This window comes from Ursus americanus, chromosome 3 (assembly GCF_024610735.1).
Source record: "Ursus americanus isolate L20-20 chromosome 3, mUrsAme1.1.p, whole genome shotgun sequence".
NCBI lineage: Eukaryota > Metazoa > Chordata > Mammalia > Carnivora > Ursidae > Ursus > Ursus americanus.
The window spans coordinates 18,147,351-18,175,298 of NC_142129.1; the positions used below are offsets into that span (position 1 = coordinate 18,147,351).

Here is a 27,948-nt window from a genome sequence, read left to right on the forward strand (position 1 = left end):
GCTCCCAGCAGAGGAGCCCGATGTGGGACTCGATCCCGGAACGCCGGGATCACGCCCTGAGCCGAAGGCAGACGCTTTAACGACTGCGCCACCCAGGCGCCCCCCTCCACTCACATTCTGATCCCATCCACTCTTGTCTCCAATGGAAATCAAGACTTTACTTCACTCCACAACCCAACCTCCCCCGGCTCAAGGTTTCTCACTTCTTAGTCACAAAAGGTGGGTTCACAAGGGACCATAAGGGTTTAGAGTTTTTATCAGGTTTCAGAGGTATCCACAGCCACGACCAGGTGGGGAAGAACAACCGACAGGCTACCCCATCCCCTCTCCCTCCCACGCCCAGCCATCCTTTCCTTCCTGCCCCCCTCCCACACTCACTCACTGCTAGCCAACTGTGAGTTTGGGGGTGAGAGGCAGAGTGATTCTTTTTCCACAGAACTTGCTCCAACATCTACTCTGTCTGCTCTAACTTTTCCCCCTCTGCCTAAAAAAGTGAAGAGGCTTTCCCCTATCTTGAACATAACTGGGCTTGACCCTTCCGCTGTTCTCTGGGCTTCACCCTAAAGCTGGGACATGGCAGACTGTCAGTGCTGCATCAGGAAAGCCCTTGTTTGGCCTGCGGATGGAGGAGCCAGGGGAGCTGGGAGAGACAGAGGACGGGCGGTAGGAAAGTTAGGGAGGCCACCAAGGGTCAGTCCCAGGAGAGCCAGCTGGGGATACTAAAGATTGAGGGAAACAGGGGGTGGGGGGAGGCTCGATCCATGGAGCAGCCTGGTCTCAATACCAACAGGAACCACAGCCAGGTGCTCCTGATTACCTCACCCTCTCTACAAGGCCCAGGCTTGACATGCTGGGATTAGTTCCATGCTTTTGGCTGGAGGCAGAGAAGCTGCCTCATTTACTAAGGCCTTTCTGTTGTCAGCACCTTGTCACTGGTCTTCTACTCAACTGGATCTTCCAATTTCCTGGTTCCTGGATATGGCCTTGTACCACTGATAACCCATCTTATTCTGCCTCCTGATATTTGCGTTCTCCTGGTCCCTGCCCACCAGAGCTAAAGATTAGATAACACTGAAATAGACCAGTATTCCCAGGACTCAGGGCTCAGGGTTCTAGAAAGAACTAGGATTCAGAAGGTACTACTCAAGGGTCCTCAAATATGAGAAAGGAGCAGATAATCAGGGATACTAGTAAGAAGTGGAGGATACAGTCAAGATGGCCTGATGTCCAGAGGCCTCAAATTGCACACAGCTTAGAGGATATAGCCTACAGAAAAGAGGGGCAAACAGCCTTATCTCATTTGGATATTTTAACCACTATGGGAGGTAGGAGAAGCAACATCATGCCCATTCCACACATGAGGTCAAAGAGTTGATGGCTTCCTCAAAGGTCTGCACTATCTAAACAGGGGAACCCGTGCTGGAACCGAGCTCTCATAGCAGTGCTCCTGAGTTTAGCCCGAGCTACAAGTATCTCTTTAAATTACCCAAGGACTCAGAACCTATGGGCATCTCTCTAAGGACAAACTTGCATTAGCTTGATAGATGAAGGGCTTTCAGTAAGGATCTAATGGTTCTATTTTCGGGCTCTGAGAGAATTTACCCAGAAAACCTTTTTAAAGTCTGAAAATTCTTTGGCAGCATCTAACCTCCTCCTTAGGCCTACCATGCTATTTGCATACCACTTTGTCAGCATTTTCCCCGTCCCCCCACCATGGCCTCACCCCACCACATTTCCAAGACATGTGATAGACTGCAGGCAGATGGGGACTGAGCTAATTCCTTTACATGCCCGTCTCTACGTCACTTTTCTGTCTCACTGGAGAATCGCTGATGAGCAGCCCTGCTACCATGAAGATACCACGAGGTTGTCTCCATGACAGCTATATGTGGGGTTTGTTTGTTTTTCTTTTTATTGGGTAAGGGGAGGGAGAGAGAGAATCTCAGGCGTCCTCCATGCCCAGTGTGGAGCCTGACACAGGCCTTGACCTCACAACCCTGAGGTCATGACCTGAGCCGAAATCAAGAATCAGACACTTAACTGACCGAGCCACCCAGGCGCCCCAACTATATGAAGAAAAGGCCTACCGAGGTGCATTTTAGGCTTATCAGCCCGGAGAATACCCACGCTGCACTCAGGACCAACCTAGTCCATCTGCCACAAAGCAGGAAATCCTCAGGCCGGTCACAGGAGCCAATCAGGATTGTTAACTGCCTCAGCATCAGGTATGCTTCTGTGTATCTCATTTAAATCCTTTAAGCTGCAGTTTGAACCTGGTTCTCCTCTTAACTTTAATGCAAGAATTGCATATTTATTTAAAGTGATTTTTTGGTCTGAATTATTTAATTTATTCTATTTATTCCCTTGGCTTTGAACCAATGGAAACAACCTAGCATGTCACCTATGGGTCCTTCCACTGTACATTCCTCGTGTGTAAGGAGATCAATTTTTTATTAGTGATTTGTCATTCTAGACCTCTGCCATTGTATTTCTCTTTACTAAATGATTTTACTAAAACGAAAGATTTTGTACCACAGTTTCATCATGCTCTGTTTACCTTCCCAGTTGGGGAGATGTGTTCTAGCTAATATTCAGCTGGAGGAAAGTAGCACAAAGAGCTGCCCAAAGTTCAATATAAAGTCAAATATCAAACCCCCTTGCTCCAGCACATCACTACAGAGAGTACAACACTTATTTTGAAAAATGTGTTTTTGTGGTTGTTGGGGGATGGGGCGCACACAGGAAGAGAGAGAGGGGAGTGTGGTGGCAGCAAAGTTTGAACTTTCAGGGATTTGGAGATGTTGGTTTCAAAATGGAATTTATTCTCAAATCCCAAGATTATAGATTTCCTTCCAAACTGCATTCCCTACATGGTTTAGAGAACAGTTGAAAAAGAAATTGCTCTCCATATTTTGATTGACATTAAAAACACTGTGAAAATAGTTTGGAACTTGATCTCTTTGAGGCAAGGACAATAATCAAACTATAGCTTTCACTTGCAGCCCTTTCTCCCACACTTACTCAGAACGGTTCCAGGAAAAGAAATTCACAGGGAACTCTGTTCTCATATATCACTTCTAGGAGGGGAGAGAGGCATTCTCAAGAAAATTATCCCCAAACTTCTAAATACAAAGAGAAAAGATTATTTAATGAATCTCAACGCAAAACCACCTCACTTGACAGAACAAAATCAAATTCAGTCATTCGGAGCTGAAAACCTTTAATATCCAAGTTTATTTAAAAATTATCAGACTTGTCCTTCTTGCCACATACCACCTCGTCTTCACTTAAGCTCTAGCCATACACATCTGGTTTTGCCAAACACATTAGAAAGATTTTACTATTCCAGTTTACAAGTCCATCTGTATAGCCCTGTTAACAGAAGGGATCTATGAATACCAAGTACTTTGTTCTCATCCACTTTTTTTGACCATGTATTACCATAGCACTAAAATTCCCCCACCCTTTACAATCAGCTCTTTCTAAAAGGAATTCCAGGCTACTACCAACTGGCTGCCTTGTACTACTGTTTAAGATGCCCAAATATGTCTGACTGTGGAAATGAAAGCCTGCTTCCTCCCTTTCTGGAACACACTTGCAAAACGACATCTTTTCAAATTCTCTAGTCACAGGCACACTTTCAAACAGAAAATAAGATTTCTTAAGGAACAGTTTGGTAGGATGTTAAATGCGATTTCTAAAAACACACCCCATGCATTCTCTCATTATTAGGTTTTATAGGAAACAGATCATGGTAGGCATCTTCCTGTCTTGGCAAATATCAGATCAGTTACGTTAACCCAACTGGTGCTAGACGCTCTTTCCACCTCTGACCTTATTTCCTTGCAGCTCTAGAAGTCCAGCCTTAAAAACTGGTAGCAGAATAATATGTAAATGGCTTTGGTTAAAAACCATTACTTTTTGGCTTCTCATTAACCTAAAAAGCTGTTTTTAAAGTAAAACCTCTCTAGATGTCTGGGAATAAAAGGTGCAGGAGAGACCACCAGTGTGGGCAGACTGGCACAGCCTGCCTGCTGGCCCTGGCCCGTGGCTACCAGGTAGAATCCCCGTGGCACTCCTAAACAAAAGGCTTTCCTTATCAAGGCTGCCCGTGGTCCCTGAGTCTAGGTCTCTATGTGATCTCTCCTCTCGTCCCAATTCCAAGAACAGAACTTGAAATCTTATCCTGTTTGTCTTCCGGGAACATCTGCAGGGCAGCAAAGCCCAGTCTGGCTCTGAGAATTTGCATGGTTTATTGGCTTTTACAGTCTTGCATCTCCAGCTACCTTAAGCAGGAATGTTGACTGAAACCCAGAGAAAGCCCCCAGACTCTCTGGACGAGATTAAAAGAAAGCCCTCTGTGGCTTACCTCGCAGGCTGCAACTTCTTCCTGGGGACTAAGTCGGAAAGGAAGGACTGATTTCTCTAGCAGGAGCACAGCAAGAGGGCAGGCAGGCAGGCAGCCTAATACACACTGCTCTATTCAATAAAACTCCAGACCGCCCTTCCTTAGCCCCTCCCAGAAGTCCGTGCTAAGTGAACACATATCCCCTATGTTTACAGTCGGCAGTCGGTGGTATGCATTGTCCTGTAGTTTTTCTAATAGGGCAGCCAATGACGACACCCGGCCGAGGTGGATGCAGCCTGCCTGTGGAGATGCCTGTCATTCCCTAGGCATGCTCAGGAAATCACTCATCAGAAAAACCAAGACCTAAAAAGCTCTGAAACTGCGTGCAGGCTGCCAAAACCAGCCAGCTACATGCCCTTTTTTGGTTATCCTTAGCAGGGCCTCTGGAAGTGAATCCATTGTCAGGAACAATCATAAGAAATGTTAATCTTGGAGAAAGAGGCTGTCTTGTAGAACGCAAATGCAACTTTAAAAAGAAAGCACAGCCTTTAAAGTTAACAGTCCGTAAGTTTAGTGGGGTGGGGGTGGGGAAGGCTTTTTGATTGAGGGCGTCCTAATAGCATATTTCCTTTAAAACTAGTTGTGGATACAAAACGAAATTAAATTGTTATACAGTTTCAAAGCCTGCAATGGCCAGGACCCAGGTCTGGTGTGCAGACTAAATTCTAACCTGAAAGAGGCACAGCCCCCTAAAAATATGTCTACATGTGTTATAAAAACAACTGACAAAAAAAGCTTAGGTCTTTTTTAGTAGGTAATGTTTTCCAGAATAAGTGTAGTGCCAGAAACTCAGCTAGGCAGGGTCCTACGGGCTTGGCTATCATCATTGGTTTTCCACATCACCTCCCTCCCTACCTCCCCTTTGTTTCCTCAGATTTGGCAACAGGGAGACATTGCTAGGAACTGTGAACAACAGCAAGGGTGTGAAGAGCCCCTCTGAGGCTGGTGTAGACAAGGCACATGCCCACAGAGATGACACTGCTGTTCTAGTGACTTCTCCAGAGTGCTCCGACCAAATCTTCATTGACAGGATGTGTGCTATGAGAGGGTCAGATTTAGGAGATGCTGAATTAGAATGAAATTCACTGGCCCACGTGTGCACACAATCTGTGGTCTTGTACTTTTCGATAAAGAATTCACTCAATTAGTCAATCAGTATTTAATTCAACAGCAACAACAACAAATTATGTGCACTTGCTATTTGTCAGGCCAGGAGCTCGGTGAGAGATTTCTGTCTCATTATTGCCATGTGTTTGGCAACTGTTTCATCACTGACCAAGAAGACTTTAAAATATTTTCCCTGGCCAACTGCAAATCCACAAGCTTGGTCTCCAAAACCCTTAGGTTTTACCATATAAGCCCTTACCTATTTTTGAAGATCTGACTTAAAAATGATCTCCACTTAGGAAAAAGTCCCTGCCCTTTGTGCCTTACAGAGAAGACTTGGGAAGTAATTGATCCACATGGGTGGTTTCCTTCTTCAGCCCTCCAGCATTAATTAGCGAGTTACCCAGAGGCGTCTATATCAACCCTATGCTCATCTCTTTCTTGGGAAGGCTGCCTATCCTCTCTTCCCAACTGCTACTGCGGCCCAGCCTAAAAAAGCTACAGAGAAGGCTGCCAGGCCGAGTGAGAGGTGAGCTTCAGGCATCCCAAGTTAGAACTCAGAATGCACTTTCCCAGGGAAACAGAATAAATAATGGCTGGTGGGAATAGTACAGCCAATGCAGCATTTCAAGGACATTGTGGCTCAACCAGGCATTTGTGGAGCACCGCCGTTTATAAAATTGTTCCTATGGGAAAATGTTTTCTGATCCCAAATGAAGATTTGGAAATAAACTTTGGGAACACAACCAGTTTTGCTACTGGGGATGTCCCATATCTGGACGGCTTGTAAAGACAGAAGAATAGTTCCCTGTCTGGTAAACTGCTGAGTTGGGAGATGTTGTAGAGCAGACATCATGACTTCTGAAGACAACTCAGTTGGTGACGTCTGTGTGAAGATATGACCTGTGTCCAGAGATGTTTGGGGCCCATAATCTCTAGGCTGTATGGTCTGTGACTCAGTGAGGCCTGTTTTAATGCACTGTTTTCCATGGCCACTGCTGATTCAATCCTAAGCCGCATGCTTCCCGTTTGTGTGAGTAATGCCTTTTGGTTAAACAGCATCAGGGCATAACTTGCAATCTATGAATAAAATAAGTACCAGCTTTCCAGAGGAAAGAAAAGTTGCACTACAAATGGGGAAAATATTATCAGCAGGAAACATAGAAAGGACATACATTTTGCATGGTTTTTAGAAGATAAACAGCTAAATATTTTTGGGTTCTGTCTTTAGAAAAAAGAAGTATGTTTCCCTAGATAAATTCTGAATACCTCATACTCAGGGTATAGTGGATGAGCAACCATTTAGCCTTTTTTATGTGTTTGAAAATGGGCACTGTGGAAGAACCATACGGCTGAAAGGATACTTTGACAAATTTCATTAGAAAAAAATATATGTTGCCAGTCTCTGCCATGGGAAATTTCACTTTCATAGTATTTACTTTTTCCAGAAGTCATTTGTAAACAACACTAAAAATACACAGGATTTATACAGGAAATTTTCGTGGAATACATTTCCCACTTTGACCATCCCAGATAAAGAACAGCTTGTCTAGCATAGGATATATCTACCTAATCAAACCATAACAACTCTAAAGAGACATTTGGAAACATCTGGATGATTCGCTGTATTTTTTCAGTTCCAATGGAGCACTTCCAATCATGTCGGTCAGTAGTGGGCAATTAAATTTGCTTGGAAGTCAGTTTGGGAAAAGTAAAAGCAGTAAAATCACTTCATTCAATTCCATAAAGAACATACATTTGTCCAGCTTAAAATATTTGTCTTATTGAATAAAACAGATCCTTTGAACATTTTAAAAGGCAGCAAAATCCACCCCCTCCATGCACACATCTTCTTTTACTCAAATGAAGTATTTCCAGAAACTCATACTTAGAAAACAATAAAGTCAGCCTGGTAAAATGTTGATACCAAAACTGGACAACAAAGATAGCACAAAAAGAAAAGAATTATACTAAGTGTCTTTATGAACCTAGATCAAAACAATTAGCATACTAAGTCCAATGAGTGTAAAACACGACAAGGCCAATGCAGCGATGGCCAAAACCTGAAAATCTAGTGATATATTATTCAATGTTGGCAGTTTAAAAGTTAAAAGTAAAAAGTAGGAAAAAAAAAGAGAAAGACTGTCTCAACATATAAAGAATAATACTTGGTAAAATTAGCAATCACATAAAGGAACAAAAAAAAAAAAGCTCTTGAAAAACCAGCAACAGAATCTTTCTAAACACACAATAAGAGACCTTTACCAGAAACCTATAGCAAACATCATGCCTAATGGTGAAATGCTAAAACTAGTCCCATTATAATCAATGAAAAGGCAAGGATGCTTACCATCTCTTCTACAATTAAAAAACTGGCTGGAGGTCCTAACCAAGACAAAGATACAGAAGAAATAAGAACTACTGGAATTAGAAAGAGAACAAATGTCTTTATTTGCAATGATATGATCACGTGGGTAAAAAGTTCAAGTGAATCAACAAATATATTAGAATTAATAAAGGAGTTTAGCGAGATTATTGGAATCAAGTTCGGTATGCAAAACTCCAGAGTTCCTGTAACCAGCTGTCTCTAATTTTAAAATACAATGGAAAATAGATGATTCATATTAATAACAAAAGTGTGCACTACTTGGGAATAAATGTAACACAACAGTGCAAGAAAATTTCAGAGCTGGATTTAAGGACATAAAAGGCCTGCATAAATGGTGAAATATGTCACTTCTACCAATGGCAAACCTCAAAATTATAAAGATGTAAATTCTCCTTGAATTAACCTATGCATTTATTATTCCAACTAAAATCCCTAAATGAGATACTTTGTAGAACTTGACAAAACAATCCTAAAATTCATATGGAAAAGCAAAGATCTAAAAATAAGTACTAAGGTTTTTATAGAGCAATTCTAATGAAGATGAGTGTTATTGCCCTGAATAGACAAATAGATCAGTAGGATAAAGTGGAAACCCTAGAAACAGCCCCAAGCATATATGAAAACTTCTAAAGTTATAGCAGAAGACACTACAGATCAGGGAAGAAAGGGTGAGCTCTTCTATTAATGGTAAGGTCACCATCAATTATGTAGAAACAGTAAAATTAGATTCAAAATATCCACCCCACACTAAAAGACACTAGATTACCTGAAAAACAAAACTTTAAAATGAGTAGGAAAAATTGCAGGTGAATACTTTTATGATGAGGTATAGAAGGATTCTTCAATCATAAAAAACACACCTTCAGATGGAAAGACTGAAAACTTTGAGGAGATGGTTAAATGGGGCAGATTAAATTCACAACGCTTCTTGACTTCTGCTCCTTCCCAAACCGCATCAAAATGATAGCACAGAAATAAAAAATCATCAGTAAATCCTACAAGGCAAAGAATACTGGAAGGGAGTCAACACAGACTCTAGATGTCAGCCAACTTTTGGAATATGGAAAATGGACGAATGGCTGGTAAGTGACTTAGCAGAAGTAAGAAACTGAACTCTGGCCTGTGGAGTGGAAGGCCGGTAGATGAGAAAGAAGCCAACTCCAGCCTCAGAACCAGGAAAAACAGGATTTGGAAGCCCCGGGAATCTCTGAGGGTAAAGGATGGAAGAGAAAGCAGGCTTGGATGAAAATCTGAGTATGGAACAGTTAAAAACCCAGCCCCCCCCCCACCACCACCCAGCCCCCAACACAATTTGGTGAACACTTCTCTTTCAATCAGACAGAAGCTGGAAGTTTTTACTCTGAAGAGAAGTGCTGCCCTCGGAATATCAGGCAAAGCAGTGGGCCGGGAAGAGGCTTCGTATTGAAAACAAAATTTAAATGAAATTCTACTCAGTGAACACTGGAATACCCCCAGTCTCCTCACTCTGCAGGGCTCTCAGGACACAGTCAGGTTTGTTCCCTGCAGAAAGGAAACTGGATTCCACTCCAGGGAAACTGGCATGCCTATGGAAAAAAGAATTAAATGCACAGACACTGAGGGACCCCTGAAATATGTGGCTCGTTGCCCAAGGCCCTTTCTCGAACTTGTGTACAGGAACTCCCAATCGGCTGTTTAGCACCTCGCTCTTAAATATGAACATCATGTTAAGGAGAGGCTCTGAAAGAAAGACTTGAACAACAGAAAAAGAAACTCAGAGGAAAAAGAGGTGAGGTGAGAAACAGAAGAAAACTCCAAGAAAGCTGTAATTACTATTCTCAGAGAGCTAAGAGAAGATACCGTAGTCAACAAACAAGAGAAACATGCTTTTAAAAGGCACCTTCAGAGAAGACAAAAGAACTCTTGTAGATGAAAAATACTGTGGCAGGAAGTTATAAAAATTCAATTCAAGAAATGGGAGATAAAGTTAAAAAAAAAATCTTCCAGGGGTGCCTGGGTGGCTTAGTCGGTTAAGTGTCTGACTCCAGAGCGGGTTGTTATCTCAGGGTCCTGGGACTGAGCCCAAGTCAGGATCCACACTCAGCAGGGAGTCTGCTTCTCCCACCCCACCACACCACCAGTACTCTCTCCCTCCCTCTCTCTCTCTCTCAAACAAATAAATGAAATCTTAAAAAAAAAAAAAAACTTTCAGAAAATTAGAAGAAAAAGACAAGATGGAAAAAAGGGGAGAAAAGAACGTTAGAGAATGAATCAAAATCTAACATCTGAGTGTTCCAGAGAAAGAGGAAAGAGGAAATTGTGAGGAGGAAATGATCAAAAAAATAAAACATTAAAATTTCCCCAAAACTAAAGGATACAAGTTTCCAGATTCAAAGGGCCCACTGGGCATCTAATATAATGAATGAAAACATATTTAATTCTGAAGTTATCAAGTTCTTGGGGTTATATCTTCCACCCAAAGGGAAAAAATAAGTTCGGGCTGAAACTAGAAACCAAGAGAGAAGATAAGGATCAGAAAATAGAGAGTACAAACCCATGACAGAGGTGAAGGGTGATCCCATGATGACAGTGAAGGAAAATTCCAAGACAACAGCTGGTCAAGAAAGCAACCAGTAGAGACAGGGGCAGAGAGCTCCAGGAAGGACGCCTTCAGGAAAGTCAGGTAGACAGATCGCCTGATATTTTCTCAGGGAAAGCATTTGTGATATGTACATGGAAAACAAGTAAATGTAATATTGAGGTCATTATAATTTCAGGAAAAACAAGATGTTTGTATGAGAAAAGAAAAGTGATCATGGTACACTATACAGTTCAACTGTGAGAAAAACTTACACAGTCATACTAATGTAAATACTACATATTGATTTCACCAAAACAATGATGTAATTAGATTCAAAAGGATAACGAGCAAGAACATGTTAGTAGGACGACGGTGAATAAGAGAGCTAAACCTTCGTTTTGCTTAGCAGGAAATCAAAAGTTAATGTCTACTATAGAAATTTTAATAAATAGTAGAATTAGCATATTATTTAGGGACATGAAAACAAATCCCACCCCCTCCCCAAATAAAACAGTTCATTCATTAACTGAACAAATATTTACTGAGTGTCTCCCACGTGCCAGGGTCTGTTCTGGGCGTTGTGAACAAAACACATTTTGATGGAGGGAGACAGACAAACACACTAACTAATAAATATATTAATGTCAGGCAGGAGAAAGTACTATAAAGAAATTGTAAAGGAATGGAGAAAATCAGGGAAGTCTTCTATGATGAAGTTTTCAATAGGGAGGCAAATAAAATGAAGGAGTAAGCAGAGGGACGATAAGAAGGAAGAGCAAGAATACAGCAGACACATACTAAAGATGAGACAGATTGCAGAGTGACTGGAGAGGAGGGATCGCCACAGCAGATCAGATCACCTAGAGCCTTAGGGCCATGGTAAGGACTTTGGGTTTTGTTCTCAACAGACGGAAAGTCACTGGGAGATGTTGAACAGAAAAAGAAAATCACTCTGGCTGTCCTGTGTTGAACAAGTGGTGAGACTACAAGCATAGAAGCAGGGGGGAAATATAGCCTCCTTATAGGCAGGAGGTGCTGGCCTGGACTAGGGCAGCTGTGGTCAGGGGGCTGCGAAAGTACTGGATTTTGGATACATCAGGACTCATTGCTGGTTTGGAGGAGGGATGATGTGAGAAAAAGAGAGGAATCAAGGTTGTCTCCTTTTATGGGCTGAACAGCTGAGTGAGGGGTGGTGTTATTTAATGAAACGGGGACCACCGAGGGAAGTGTCGATTTGCAAGGAGGTGTGGGAATCACATTAGACATAATTTAGACACATTAAGATGACCAAAGCCATCTAAGTGGAAGCACAGATAGGTAGTGTGATATACAAATCTGATGTTTAGGGGAGAGGATGAGGCTTGAAGTATACATTTGAGAGTCATCCATTTATAGATAGTGTTTTAAACTTGGACTAAGTTACCTGGAAGAATGCAAACAGTGAAGAGAAGGCTGTATAAACTGACACCCCACCATTTAAAGCCCAGAAAAAGAGACTGAGAAAAAGCTGAGAGCCACTGCTTGGTGGGGGGTCAGTTATAACAATGGGTAGGAGGAATGGTTACTGCTTTTTGTTAAAAGCCACATAGTATTATTTGACTTTAAAAGTAAGGAATGGGGGCCTGGGTGGCTCAGTCAGTTAAGCATCTGACTTTGGCTTAGGTCATGGTCTCAGGGTCCTGGGACTGAGCCCCAGCATCCGGATCCATGCTCAGTGGGGAGTCTGCTTCTCCCTCCTCCTCTGCCCCTTCGCCTGCTCATACTGGCAAGTCTATCTCAAATAGGTAAATTAAATCTTCTTTAAAAATTTTAAAAATAAAAAATAAAAATAAGGTAATTTGCGGTAGACTGGATTACGGCAGCCAACTAATCACTTTCTCTTTTAATGGGATTAAACACTCCTGTTCTTTGCCAGGTGTCTTTTTCGTGCTCCCTGTAGAAGGACTTGGCCTGTGATTGGCTTTAAATGATGGGACGTACCAGAAGTGATGGTGCGCCTGCTCAGAGTAGAAGCTTTAAGAGGCATCGCATATTCTGTTTTTACGGCTGCGTGCCTGCCCTTTGCCATGATCATAAGGCCCACAGAGCGGGTTGAATGGTGCCCCCACCAAAAGATACACTCATCGAGAACCTGTAAATGTGTCCTTATTTGGAAATGGGGGGTCTTTGAAGACATAATTCAGTTAAGGATCTCAAGATGCGATCATACAGGATTATCTAGCTGGAACCTACATCCAGTAGCAAGTATTCTTGTAAGAAAAAAGTAGAGGGAGATTTGAGACACACAGGACACAGAATAGATGGGCATGTGAAGACAGAGGCAGAGACTAGAGCAATGCATCCACAAACCAAGGAATGCTGAGGTTTGCCAGTGACCATCAGAAACTAGGAAAGAGGCATAGGATAGAATCTCCGTCAGAGCCTCCAGAAAAAGCCAACAACCCTGTCAACACATTGATTTTGGACTCCTGGTCTCCCGAACTATGGGAAAATAAATATCTGTTGTTTTAAGCCACTCAGTTTGTGATAATTGTTACAGCAGCCCAGGAAAACAATATACCCCAGATCGTGTCCGCTCTTCAGCTTGAGTTCCAGAAGGAGGAGACACAGGGAGCTGCGCTGGGCCAGCGAGCCCAGCCAGGACCAGCAGAGTTGCTACTGACCCAGGCTTTATACAAAAGGCATAAGAAATAAATGTTGTTGTTGTAAGTCGCTGAGATTTTGTAGCAGTTTTTACCAAGAAAAAGCTAAAATTTGTATATATTGAGTATTAGGCTAAATAAATTTGAAGAAAGTTTGGTTACTTTAAGACGTAAAAACTTCTGTTCAACGAAAGCCACTGTATACAAAGTGAAAAGATGAGCCAAGAGAAAATGTGCAAAGTATAAAGGATTAAAATCTAGAATATTGGGGCACCTAGGTGGCTCAGCCAGTTAAGTGTCTGCCATTGGCTCAGGTCATGATCTCAGGGTCATGGAATTGAGCCCTGCTTCCTTCCGGCTCCCTACTCAGCGGGGAGTCTGCTTGTCCCTTGGGCGGGGCGCCACTCTCTCTTTTTCAAATAAATAAAATCTAAAAAAATAAAATCTAGAATATCAAAGAATGCCTAAAAATCAACTGAGATAGGAAAAAAGAGAGAACACAATACAAAATGGAAATAGGATACATCATCCACAGAAGAGAAAACAAAAAGACCAAAATCCTTGAAATGATGATGCTCAACCTTATAAGTAATTAGGAAAATGAAGGTTAAAACACTGACACCAGCTCACAACCAACAAACTGGTAAAGAAAAAAAAAATTAATCTTGTAAAACTAAATGATGTTGGAAATGTGCAGAAAGAAATTCCTATGCATTTTAGATCAGAAAGTAAATTGGTATATTCAGTTTGTAGAGTGGTCTGGCAGTGATGTTTAGCATATGCTTTCTTTGTCCGGCAATCCCACTTTTAGGTATAACCTCTTGGGAAACTCACATTCTTTAGCAAGAAGACGGGTAAAAGGCTATTCATCAGAGTATTAGCTCTCAGTGCAGTACCACAAAAATGCCGCTAGCAATCAGCAGGGGAGACGCTACGTAAACTAGGTAGAGGACAGAATACTAGCTAGGAGCTAAAATGAATGAATTCGATGTACTTGGTCTCAAAAACATATTATGTGAAGAAAAAGCAAGGTGCAGCTGGAATGATTCCATTCATATGAATTACTTACGGCTACAGGTAACAGTAGACTAGAACCACTCCAAATTCAACACAGTGATCGCCCATAAGAAGCTAGAAGGACACTGGTCACAAAATCAAGGAACTTGAAATTTATCTGCAATGTAGAAAAGAAGACCTCAAGTAATCATGACAAAATTATTACATTTGTTGATTCTGCAGATATGTACAATGGTTGTGTATTATCTTTAGACTTCTTTTAAGAAACTGCTGTACAAATGAGCATTCTCTCCCCATGGCACTAGGATCTGGTCACCCTTGTGCCACTGGGAAAGGCCACTGCCCTTCTTTGTCCTCAGGGCCGTGGTGCAGCTCACTCAGCACTAGACTGACTAGCCCTGAATGGGAAGTTCTCAGCTTAATCACACCATTGTATTAAGGCTTTGACCCAGTAGAACCCATAGTTACTCTTTAAGGGCTAACACCTTAAGCCATATCCTGACCTAGTGCCTTAATGCCAATTGTTTTATGAATAGGGTGCAGATAAAATGAGGGCCAGCTCTGATCCATTTTAATGGGCACAGAGGGAAAGAAGAGGGGCTGGTCTTTTGGGACACCAGGTAGAAGAAGGGCATTAGTTGTCTGGGATTAAGGGTGAGGACCTAATGAAATGGAAAGAGGGTGTGATCTAAGAAGACCCAGTGTGGAGGAAGGAGCATATGAGACAAACATTACTTTTACCGACTTCTGCTGAACAGGACTGGTTGATTCCTTCAGTCTTCCTATAGGAAATCACTGTCTTCCTATTTCTTGAGCTAGGGAGGATAACTGGATGTCTCTGTGGTTTCCAGCTTACGCTCAGAGAAAGTAAGATGGCTCCATCCACAAGAAATCCCTCTTGATCTCCAGTGGGTATCTGAGTCACTCAGAGCCATAGCTGGATTTTTCTCAGACAGTTGCATTCATTCAGTCAGTCAACCAACCTCCTAACATGTATTACCTGCAAGGCTTACTATTGGGCTCCGTCCCTTTTATAATCTCGTAAAAACACCACAGCTGCCTTTAAAGAACTGCCCTTCTAAAGGGGAAGCTCAGACATGTGCACAAGATGGACTCCCAAATGGCAAGTGTTAAGAGAGACCCCCTTGCTCTGCATGTGTTTACCCAGCTGTGTGTGTTTCCTCTTCCTGTCTCATGCTTAATGAAGGCTGTCTAATCCAACCAAGACCATGTGGTGAGACCTGGTGTCCCCTCCCAAACAAAAAGCATATCCTTCTCTCATTTCAGGGGGAAAAAAAAGCCAATCTCATAATTGGCTTTGCATTGCAGACATACTTGTGAGGGGTGCAAATAAGAAAACATTTAAAATATTTGATCTATTTTGGGTGAGGTTTTGTAGCTTTGGCCTAGCAGAATGTCATCTGAGAGGCAGTGATTTCTCCTGGGGTGGGGGGCAGATATTTTTAAGATCAAAAAAAAAAGAGAGAGAGAGAGAAAAGAAAACATATTTTCAGTGAGACAGCTGAGTCTGGTAATACACAGGGAAAGATGGCTGTTTGGAACAAGCAAACTAACTGTGTCCCATAGATGCATCCGAGCACCCAGCAAGCTATGCTAGGAGGCCTGCTCCCTTTACGTCACAGACAGAATGTGCGGGAGGCTGAGCCACTGCTGCAGCCCTACCCCAGGCTCCCCTTTCTGAGCCTTCAGCGGCAACACTCAGCTTCATCTCCCCTCATGCTCCCGTGGGTCCCCTTTGCATTGCTCACTGCCCTCTGTCTATCACTGCCCTCTGTCTATAAACGTGTCCAGTGATTGGGAAAAATCACCCTTAACTGACTCTAGTTTCTTCTAGCTTCACTGTCTTTTCTTTTAGTGTCAAATTTCTCCAAATGATGAGGTCATGATGCAGCCACCCCTACCCCGAGCTTCTTCCATGATCTCACTTCTTGGACCCTGAACATTTTGACTTGAGCCCCATCCCTCTTCTGAGAGGTTCTGCCCATGACTCCTGAGCAGCTAGACCCTTTTGCAGTCCTCCCTGGCATCCCCTAACCCCTCTTCTGCCTCTATCTCTGGTAGCTCCTGCCACTGATGCCTGGCCTGTTGTCTTACTTCTTCTGGCCTGCTTAGTTTTCCCTTTGGTTCTTTTCCCTCAGTGTGTACAACCCCCAGTGCTCAGGCCCTATCTCTCTTTAGAGAGAGATTCTCTCTTAGAGAATAATAGCACCTACTTCACAGGGCAAATGTAAGAATTAAATGAGATAAAATGTGGGTGAAGTTGCTTTGTGAACGAAATGCTTGTTTACGGATGGGACAAACTTTTATGAAGCACCTTCCCCATACTGAAGATTTTCTCGGTCTTGGGAATACGGTGACGCCATATACGACACTGTAGCTCCTCTTCCCATAAAAGGGCCTTGCCTTTTGCTGGCAGACACACGGACTCACATAAGTGCAGCGAAGTGGGGCAGGTGTTGTCATAAAAATCCTATACAGAGAAGGTCACACGAGGAGACCAGGGAGGGAGAGGTCATTTTTATCTTAGTGCGGTTTTTAAAAAATCTCATTTGTTCTCATGTTTATAACAATTATCTCTTCTGATATGAAAAATAAATAAATAAATATATATTTAGCCCTGACCTTTTGCTTTCATTGTGAATTGCTTGCTTGGAAATCTTCATTATCATCTTACTACCAAAAGGATGAAGTCAAACCCTGGCTTAGCATTTTACCAAGATCGGCCATCACCACTCTTCTTGCCCCTCTTAGATTCCCAAAATAAAACCCACTCCTCTTCCCACTCTCATAAAAACCTGGGCTTCTACCCCTTCACACTGATCTGAAGCCTTTCCGGTCATTTGGCACCAGCTCCGGATGCACGTAAATGGCATCCCTAAAATCTCAACCTTCATTCAGTAACCCTTCTCGGACTACATACAGAACCAGCTGTCAAACCCAGTCACATTTTATTTATCAAGAACTGACTTGAATTATTTGATTTGATTCATATATATATATATATATATATATATATATACATTCTAGATTGATTGGTTAATGGCTAATTATTTAATTAATAGTTAGTTAATAATTAACAAATATTTCTTGAGTGCCTGCTTTGCGTTGTCAACACTACTTGGGCCTAGTGACATAGTGCTAAACAAGACAGACAGAACTTTTAGAAATAGAGGGCATATCTTAAAATTACGGACCATATATTATGCCCATTTATCTCGTTCTTTCTCTCAACACTGCCTTTTTGGGCCAGAATTTAAAAATACAAACAAAATATTAAGATGGCTTGACAAAAACTATTTATGTTCAACTGTACACAAACCCAGTACTAAAACTGAGAATTCAAGTCAGTGCTTGGGGAATGGTGAGTGTAGATTTGGGTCTAGGCCAGGAACCCTGGAATCTTGTTGCTGTTACCCTAATTAAGAGGTGCAGGTGGCTGGGGGAGGGGAAGGACTACAGCCCTCCCACGTGCCTATGAATACCAGGCATACTTCAAACAGAACTACCCATGTATGGACTTTTGGGGACACTTAGTGCATTTGAGTCTTCTGGAAGGCTGGGAAGTAACAGCCATAATAAAAATAACAAACAAATGAGTATGGCCAGACTTCAGTTAGAAACTAGAGTGCCAACTTATTAACTTGAAGTGGGACATATATCCTGACACAAAAAACTGAGGTGGCCATTTGAACCAAGGCTCCTGTCCAATAGGCAGCTCTCCTCAGGACACAGAAAGGTGTTAGGGAAAAGTTCTGACCCAAAACCCAAGAAGCTGGCCACTTTGGAGAGATGGTTCCAGTGGTGGCTGATAAACTGCCTTTCTTCAGGAATATTTCTGTCTGTCTGAAGAATTAGACCCCATCACCAGGAGAACTGCCCCCAAAACAATACTGGAGGAATGCTGGCGTATTTTCCTTTTTAAAACTCTAAAACATCAGGCTTCTCTTTGCCTGTCAGGACATCTACACTGCCCTCTTTCAGGTTATAGATCTTGTTTATGTATTATTTTTAACTGAGTATCTCCTGGTATTCTATATGAATCCATGTCCTTAGAAATTATCTCTTTAGAAAGACTACCTCTGTGGCACCTGGGTGGCTCAGTCGGTTAAGCATCTGACCTCAGCTCAGGTCATGATCCCAGGGTCCTGGGATAGAGCCCTGCATCAGGCTCCCAGCTCAGCAGGGGGTCTGCTTCTCCCTCTGCCTCTCCCCCTAGCTCGTGCTCGCTCTCTCTCTCAAAAAAATAAATAAAATCTTTTAAAAAGAGAGAAGAAAAGAAAAACCACCTCTGTATCTCTTAATCACTCTGTTAAACGGAAATTTCCGGGAAGTTTTCATTTACATTGATTATTCACAGTATGTCTCTCTGTGTGTCTGTCTCTCTAGTGTGTGTGCGTATAAGCAAATACTTATCTTTGTATACCAGCACCTGGTATAATGCCTAAAACAAAATGCTATGGAATGAGTAAAGGAATTTTAGAGAATTTCGACTTTCCGATAGCATTCCCAAATTTTGGGATTCTTCTTACTTTGGAAACTATTAGCTAGGAGAAAAGGAAACTGATGCTAGTGATTGGTCAAGTTCAAGGAAACTGATTGGGCTACATCTTCCAGGTGCTAAGGGATAAAGCCTTAGGGCAGACGTATTTGGGACGAGATGCCCTACTTTCACCAGGCTGGAGTATTAAGGAGAGCTGGGGCTATGCTCAGGACAGCAACCTGGCCACTCCTTTCTTTACTTCCTTTTTATTTTTCTGACTGGTGGGCTTTGGACTAGCCTTTCTTCCTCAATGGAGAGATAAGATTCAAGAGTCAATAGTAGATTAACTGCAGTGCAGCCAAGCTCACTTGGCAGATACCCTGGATTTGGGGTCAAGGCTCCAGCTAATAAATGAAATGATCCTTTGCCTGACCCTGAATTCTGTACATATTATTTTCCTTGGGAAACTCACAGAGAACGGTGTCTGACAGTGGAGATCCAGTTTGGGTGTTCCCAGGCCCTGCTAAATACCATCCATTTCAGACAGTTTATAAACTACAAAGACCTGGCTGCAGATATTTCAGAAGTAAGAATAAATAACAAAATAAACATACAAATAATGGTATCTATTTATACATATCTATAATTTATGTATTAATTTATTCCATACAGTAATATAGTAATATATTTAATATACCTATTATGTATTAATATAGTTAATGCTTTGGTAATTATAATCAAAGCCATTATTTAATATACTAGATAATTATAAAATAATTTTATTATTATGTATTTATTTATTTATCACTTTATTCCAAATAACCATGTCACCCATGTTATCACCACCTTCCCCTTACACAGCCCCATATGCTTGGCAAATTATAATATTCACTTATGGAGAGCAAGACAGGTTAAGAACCTACTTTCGGAACACAGAAAGAGTACAGATTACAGGTAAAGCAACCTGCATAAGGCATTTAAGTTCTGTGAGTTTTAGCCTTCTCATTTGTGAAACAGCTGCGCTGAGGAGTTGATATGAAGATCAAGTAGATTAATAAATGTGAACGCGCTTTCTAAACTGTTAAGCGGTATTTAGCTATGAGTGATTACCATTAGCAGCACAGGACTGAGATTAAGACCCAAGTGGCCTCCTGACTACCAGCTTCATTCTTATAAACTTTAAGTTAATCTACTGCCAATTGTCTTTCTATGAGATCTTGACTCTCGCTGGATTATGCAACAGTGATCTCATCAGCCACAAAACTTTGTCTGATACTTGTCATTCCAAAGAAATTGGTGAAATTCCACTGTGTGGAGGGGAAAACACTAAAGTTTCTCTTAAGTGTTGGAAGAAGATATCTTTTGGAAAACCGGGTTGGGGCAAGCGGTGCAGGTGGGGAGAAGCAAAAACAAAACTTCTTATTGTTTTTTTCAGAACATCCTTTTTCACTCCTCCCCAACATAGGCAACCATTCTGTTCTGTTAATTGCACTGTTTTTATATTGCCATGTCTTCTTCCCAAGTGCAGAGGTATCATTCTGAGTGCTTGCGTTTCCAGCCACATGGGGTAGGCCTCATCCACTGCCCCACAGGGACTTCTACACAACCCTTGATTTGGGGAATTTCCATGTGACATCAGTTTCATGTGTGTGAAAGGCCCTAGGACCGGAAGAGAAGGGAGCAGAAGAGGGTGCTGAGCTGAGTGACAGCCGACTGGATCTTGGAGGTTATTTTAAGTATGTATTTCCAGGAAGAGAATGTCAAGCTCTGTGTGAACTCGGTTTTCTCACATGTCAACATGAGAATAGCAATAAAGGCAGTCTCCTTCCCAGCATCCCTTTGAGGAATAATAAATAAATGTGATAAGAAAGTGTTTCACAAAATAAAACAGACTTTGAAGTAAAAAAAGCAGCCAGCCAGAATTCCACGTGTAGCTGGAAACCAATCCACATTTTAACCATTCCTATCAGTCAACTGGGTGGTCATCAGTAACCTCTCCACCTTACATTCTTCTAACTGCACACGCACACATGCACACACACACGCACGCATACACACAATAGGTGCTATGGATTTTTTTTTTGAGAGAGTGAACTTACGTGTTTATAGATATATTTGGACTCTTATCCCAAATGATCACTTCATTTAAAGTTTACATGTACATTAATTTTCACTTATTCACTATCATTATTAATATGATTGTTATAGTTATGTAGTATATATAATCAAATCAGCAAGGAAGCCATTCCAATTCTAAATTCAGATGGTTAGACCAGAAGATCTCTAAGGCATTTTCAGTCCTAAGAATCTATGAATCTAGGAGTTTTGACTTTGACTTTGCATTATCTCATGCATGCTTTAAGAAAGAACAGAGTGGGGTGCCTGGGTGGCTCAGTGGGTTAAGCATCCAACTCTTGATTTCAGCTCAGGTCATGATCTCAGGGTCATTGGATCGAGCCCTGTCTTGGGCTCTGCTCTGGGGAGAAGCCTACTTAAGATTCTCTCTCTCCTTCTCCCTCTGGTCCTCCCCCTTCTCTCTCTCTCCCTCTCTCTAAAGAAAAAAGGAGGAACAGAGTTGCACACAACAGTCTGAATAAGTCAGTATCATTCAAAAACACCAGCATGCAGAATATATTCATGGGAAGTTTCTTGGTGGGTAAATGTAGCCTATGCTTGCTACATTGAACAGAATCTCTGTGCTGTAAGTTTGGCTCCAGATGCAAACCTTCTGTTGTAATCAAAAAGCTCATGCATAGTCAGTAGAACTAAAGCTTGTGTAAGTAGCCAAGCTATCATCCCATATAGTCATTCTAAAAGAGTTTTACTATACTCCATGTTTTAAAAATAGTCACAAAGGAGACAATTTGAACTCTTAAGAAAAACTCTGATAAGAACTCAGAGCTGGAAACCGCTAAAAGTCTCTGGGCTATTTTCACGAATAATCTTTGCAGTATGTGAAATGAAGTCTTAAAGGGACACAGAGCTACAGTCTAGGTATCTACAAGCCAGTAGATAGCAGCATAGTCAGAGCCAAGCAGCTCTTTCTGATTAGAAAAATACAGACAGAGCATGGGGGTTGGGATGGAAGGAGGACAGTACTGTGCACTGCATAACTCCAGAGTCATTCACACTCTATTCTACATAGATAGTGCTACCTGAAGAGAAGGGAGAGTAAAGAAACTGTAGCTTTCATTCTTTGGTCCATGTGGAAAGCAAATACGGATAATAAGATGGATATTTCAGGTTGCTTTTTTTAAAACCAATAACCAAATAATTAAGTCTTGGGTTAAATAAATCCCAAAGAAAATAATTAAATTGACTCGAAGTTTTCTGGCTAAGAAAGCCAGATTCATGCCAAGTTCTAATATCATACGTCATAAAGCAGTTAGAACAAAACAGCCACTCTGAATGAAGCAAATCAGTAAAGTACTTAGAAAAAAGAAAGTATAAAGGATGCTTTTAAAGTGAAGCTGGGTATTAGCTTCCTTCATCCTCCAAATATTTATTCAGTGCCTAGTACTTGTCACACTGTGCTATCAGATGTATCCTGTCTTTAAGGTTCTCAGGGCCCCATGCAAAAGCTCGTGTATTTGTAATATCTTTGCACTTTTGTTGCAGTGATCAATTCATTTAAAGTGAAAAGATAGACTAATTAATGTTTATTAGTTCACTACATATGTGGTTACACTGAGTTAAGAGTTTTCAAGTTAAGCACAATATTCAGGAAGAAACAAAACAAGTTGGTCACTTCCGTGGGCACCAGGTTCTCGTGTCTAAGAATCACGTAAGATCCACCAGTTCTAACTATGTAAGAGTTTCTAGACAGAAGTCTTCAATGTGGGGCTTTACAAAGATGGCAAACAAGTTACTGAAATTGACTGAGCCACCTTTCAGAAGTAAGAACTCCATATAATTTATACATAAATTACTATAACACCAGGTCTTATCTTATGGATTAAAATCAATGGAGAGTGGATTTTTATTTCAATATCAACTTTTCACTTATTGATAGTGATTACACTTAACTAGTGGAGCTAAATACTTTCTTCAAAAATTATTTTCATCATAGAGAAAAATTCAGAGCCCCCAAATAAACTCATGAATGCAGGGGGGAAAAGTATATAATAATGGTGGTATTTTTAGATAGGGGGAAAAGACAGCCATCCAACAGTTTGTGGGGACTACTGGTTATTCATTAGGAAAAAAAATTGGAAAAAAAAATCCCTATTTCACATCATTCACTAATAATTTTCAGACACATTAAAGATATAAGCATTAAAAAACTATGAAAACAATCAGAGGAAATAGAGGAAAACATTTTATTACCTTAGGTAGGAAAGACCATTTTAAACAAAACCAAGAAAGCAAACAACATAAAGTTAAAAACTGATAGATAAGGCTAAAATTAAATTATTTTTCTACTATGAAAAATAACACAAGCAAAGTTAAAAGACAGAGACAGGTTACTGATAAAATATTTACATAATTCATCACAAAAAAAGATTAAGAACTGCCAGGAATGGCTGCACAGGCTGTGTACTGCACACCAGCAGGGGGAGCCATTCAAGTAGACGGCAATAAGTAGTGTCCCTGAAGTTGCCTTGATCAAAATCCGTAATATATAAAGCATTCCTATAGTAATGTAATGTATATTAATATAGAATTAATATATTAACAAAAAGAAAAGATCGATAAGCCACCCAATGGAAAAGCGGGCAAAGGATATGAGAAGTGGATTCATAGAGGAGGAAATCCAAGTAACAGTAAGCATATATAAAGATGTTGACTCTCCTTTGTAATCAAAGAAATGCATACTGGAACAATAATGAACCATGTTGTTGTGTTACCAGTATTGGTCAGGGTATGGTGAAATGGTACTCTCTTGCATTCCTAGGTGAAGTGTGAATTAGATAATACCTATTTAAATTTAAAATGCATATTTTATTTTATGTAGAAATATGATATACTATATATTATATAACATAAAAATGCTATATATATATAATATATATATATTATATATATATAGTATAAAAGCACTAGAAGGACTACATCTCTGTTAATAGAGGTACCTCTGGGAGTCGACTGGGATTGGACATGGAAGTCAATAGTGGGTTTTAGTTTACTATTAATGTCGGAACTGTTGAAAATAAAAACATATGTATTAGTTTCTTGACATTTAAAAAAATTTACACTTCCATTCTGCTTGTGCCTTGAGACAAGGATACTATTAAACAGGTCACAAAGAAGACATATTACGGAATTTTTAAAATGACAGTGGCAGTTGTACAAGCTACAGTAACCCACACTAACATTTATTATACATACCTAGGTTTACCTAAAGATTGTGTTACTTGTCATTCATTTCTTTCTGTGCTTCCATTTATAATGTTCCTCCTTTCCACATCTCAGGCCCCTGCTTGGGAACCTGGCTCCTGGCCACCTAGGCTTTTTCCTCTGTTGTGACTTCCCTGCCCAGGATTCAAACCCCAGCTGTTCTGATCCAGAATCACATTATTGTTGTCTCCTAAAAGAAGAAGACTACTATCTAGATGGATAGGCCTGGACCTCATCCCATCCCACAGAAGTCACAAGCTGAACAGATACATTCAGGGGCTACCTATGGTGAGGTCCCAGTCTCCTGCACCAACTGAGAGGGCTGAGTTAGACACCTGCCTCCAGTTGGTACAGCTAGAGGGGCTTGCAAAGGCAGCTGGGAAATCAGGAGGCCAGAGTCTGCAACAGAGTGGACAAACACTCAGAAGGAAAACAAATTTCTGGAGTCAGAGCAGGCAGGGGAGGGACTAGCAAGTACCTGAGAATCAGAAACATGAAATCATAGGCAATAGACAGAAGACAATCTAGAGTCCACGGCCAGTGCTGCCAGGCAGGAGAATGAGAAGCATGGAGGAGACAGGACAACAACAGTGGGGAAGAGCCGCCACTGTTTCACATCCCTGCCAACGGGTTCTGCTATAGCTACTATGAAGCAGAAGCCACTCCCAGGACAATCAACTCAGGCCAACGCTTCTCTCCTGGTGTGCTTTAAAAAAAACTAGCAATGCCTAGGTGGCACCCCAGCCCAATTAAATTCAGATTTCTTTTTTTTTTTTTTTAAGATTTTACTTATTTATTTATGTATTTATGTATTTATGTATTTATTTGAAACAGAGACAGCCAGTGTGAGAGACAGCCAGTGAGAGAGAGACAAGCAGGGGGAGTGGGAGAGGAAGAAGCAGGCTCCCAGCAGAGGAGCCTGACGTGGGGCTCGATCCCAGAACGCCGGGATCATGCCCTGAGCTGAAGGTAGACGCTCAACAACTGAGCCACCCAGGCGCCCCTAAATTCAGATTTCTTGGGTAGAGCCAGACATCAGTAGTTTTCAGAGCTCCCCAGGTGACTTCCTAGCAGGGAGATACATGGTCCAGGTTCTACAAATTTAGACCGGGGGATTGGCACCTGGCACAGGGCAGGGGCACACAGGTTGGAGAACCTGGGAATCCACTCCCTACAGAATAGCCTTCTTTCATTACTTTAGTAAATGAGAGGATATACTCTTTTTTTCTAGGATACTTAAGATGACTTCTCTCATTATTTTCTCACATGAGCGCTCAGGCCCAAGGTTCATAAAGTCGTCACAATTTCTGGACCTTTAGATTCCAAATTTCCTTTTCAGAGCTGAGTCTTCTCCAGACAGACTCCCCACCCCATCCCATCCTATCCCAACCTCCAAAAGAGTTAGCAGTATTGACCTGACATAACATTCCACTGTTTATTTTCTCTTTGAAAATAATATATTCAAGATTGTAAAATGCATTTTTGATAATTGGTGCAAACACTGGATTTATAGTCTGATCTGACATAAATCAGGCTCTAAATTTATTGGCAGAAATATAAGCTGCACAATTACTCAGCAGCAGTTATGCATTCTTGACACATCTATCTTCTAGAGCCTGAACTCTGTACAAGCATGGACGCATATGAAATTCCCCATTCCTGATGCCTCTTCTCTGCCTCATGGAAGTAGATTTATGAAGGTATCACTGTACAATATACAGTTTTACTTTTTATAATTTGGATGTTTTTTTTCTCCCAAGAGAAGAAACTAAACCTTTACATGCTGAAATAATAATTTATTCCTTTGAGAGTCTTGGGCTGGATGTGCAAATGCAAACACCAAATGAAAAATAAATTAACTTGGAAATTATTTGACTGGTTATTTCGACTAAATAGCATATTTCTTTGGCATTCTGCAGATAGCTTCATTTTCTAACAGGCCCAAGACACCCTACTTAACCTATCTGAAATAAGCATTTCTGTCCAAGTCACATACCCAAGATGGATCACCAAGCTCTTGAAGGCTATTCCCTTATGCTCTCAGGTCTGCTTCTCTGACTCCTCTGCCACTTGACAATCGCTGTTAACTTGCTCCTGGAAATCTCCTCCCAGGACAACCTAAGTTTAAAATGCTTCATGAATGACATTATCTGAATAGAAACTATGGGCCTTGGGAAGGAATCAAAGGACTCAACAGCACAGATGACGGACTTAAGCTTTTTCTCTACCAAGAGGCAAGGCTTTGGACTAGAAAAGAAGACCTGGGAGTTCAATGTCCCAATAAAGAGATGATAATGAGACATGAGATTAAAAAGACAGAACCATGGTTTTTGGCACTGGGATGAATGATGGATTCTTGGCCGAGGAAGGATATTTGACCAGAGTCTAAATGACCTCCTTGAAAGACTTTAAATAAAGAAGGAAAGGAGACAATTACTTTGATAAACCTATGAAAGTGGCACCTTTAGAGGACAACAAGATGAGATGAATAAAAGTATGGGAAGTGCTTAGTGTTTTATACCCCAAAAATACTGGAAGGGAGATGAGAAATGAAATTATACTTAGAGCCTCAGAATCTTTATGTCAGTAATAGCTGTCATTGAGCACTATCTGTGTATTGCTTTTAGACTGAAGAATAATCCTATAAAGTAGGTACTATTATGGTTCCATTTTACAGAAGAAGAAAATGAAGCTAAGTAACTTGTGCGAGGACATGCATAGCTGGGAAGTAGGAAAACCATGTTTTCTGGACAAAAGCAATCTGGTCCAGAGCCCACACACCATACTGTCTCCCTAACCTGCCCAGCATGTATTGTAACCAAAGTAAGCTTAAGATTATACCCTCATGTGATCTTTGATACATGGTAGGAAGGGACCCCAGATTGAAATACGATAGAAGAGTACATCCTCTTCTTAAAATACAGTCTTGTAATAAGGTGAGACTGAGTGGTACTATAGGTCAAGAAGGCATTCACATGAGTCACCGGTGAACGGAAATACTGGAAAGAATGGGTGAGTTAGAGAACACAAATGATTTGTTTTGAAATTTTGCTATGGGCCACCTGGTCGGAAAGAGAAAATTACACATTTCTGACACATAAAACTAGTACAGGAGTAAGATATAGAATTGAAAATTGAATATATATATATAGAGAGAGAAAGAGAGAGACATTCTTGACTTGTCTTCACCTTTCAGAAGAAAGTGGAAGTTGATGTTTTTTTTCTTTTAATAGTTAGGAATGAAAGGGTAGGCATCATCAAGCATATGCCTGAGACTTTAGGAAGGCAGAATTTTTTAAAGCCCAGGGAAGAAAGGCATGGTTCTCCCTCCCAAGAAAAGGTCCCTAGAAAGGCCTCCAATACAATTCTAGCTGTAATCAATAATATACCGTTCTAATAGGAAAGAACCAGGTGCTTTCCCAACCAGCTAGAAGCAGAGTGTGCCTGTTAAGCTTTTACCTCTCATCTCCAGATCCACCCTTCCCTATTCGACTTCCTGAGGCTGGGGCTGTGACTCTGCCCAGCACATTTCTGCTCGGACCGCCAACTCCCTGTTCCACCACCAATTGGGGGCGCCAGTAGGAGACCATGGAGCTGAATGAAAAAAAAGAAGAGGCCTGCTTGTTCCTGTCCACTAGCAGGTCCTGAGGTCACTTCAGCAACAGCAGTGCCCTCCTGAAGCGGCAGCTGAGTCTGGTTTGCAGTTTTTCCAACAGATGCCCTATCAAACCTCCACTCAATTCCCCAAGACCCCCTATCTGAACTCTCTCCTCAAAAATCCAGGTCTCCCAGGGTGACTGGGTGGCTGTCGAACACGGTTAAGCCTCGGACTCTTGATTTTGGCTCAGGTCATGATCTCAGGGTCCTGGGATGGAGCCCCACTTTGGGCTCCAAGCTTTTCTGGGAGTCTGCTTGGGATTCTCTCTCCTCCTTCCTCTGGCCACCCCGACTCCAAAATAAATAAATAAGTCTTAAAAAAAAAAAAAA

At 41.4% G+C, this 27,948-nt stretch overlaps 1 protein-coding gene and 1 long non-coding RNA gene across 5 annotated transcripts in view; one reads left to right on the forward strand and one right to left on the reverse strand.

The window, feature by feature from the left end:
* Positions 1–4,628, reverse strand: part of CALD1 (caldesmon 1) — a 178,665-nt gene extending 174,037 nt beyond the window's left edge. For 2 of the 4 annotated variants that reach the window (XM_045792616.2, XM_045792614.2), the window contains exon 1: positions 4,370–4,628. The gene's annotated coding sequence lies outside the window, so the exon portion shown is untranslated. Of the gene's footprint in view, positions 1–3,021; positions 3,123–4,369 lie in introns of those variants that run through there. The other 2 variants (XM_045792618.2, XM_087860817.1) reach the window with 2 other exon arrangements.
* On the forward strand, positions 1,740–27,948 carry LOC148110347 (uncharacterized). Its single transcript, XR_015723823.1, has 2 exons — positions 1,740–2,225; positions 27,434–27,948. It is a non-coding gene; the product is annotated as an uncharacterized LOC148110347 (long non-coding RNA).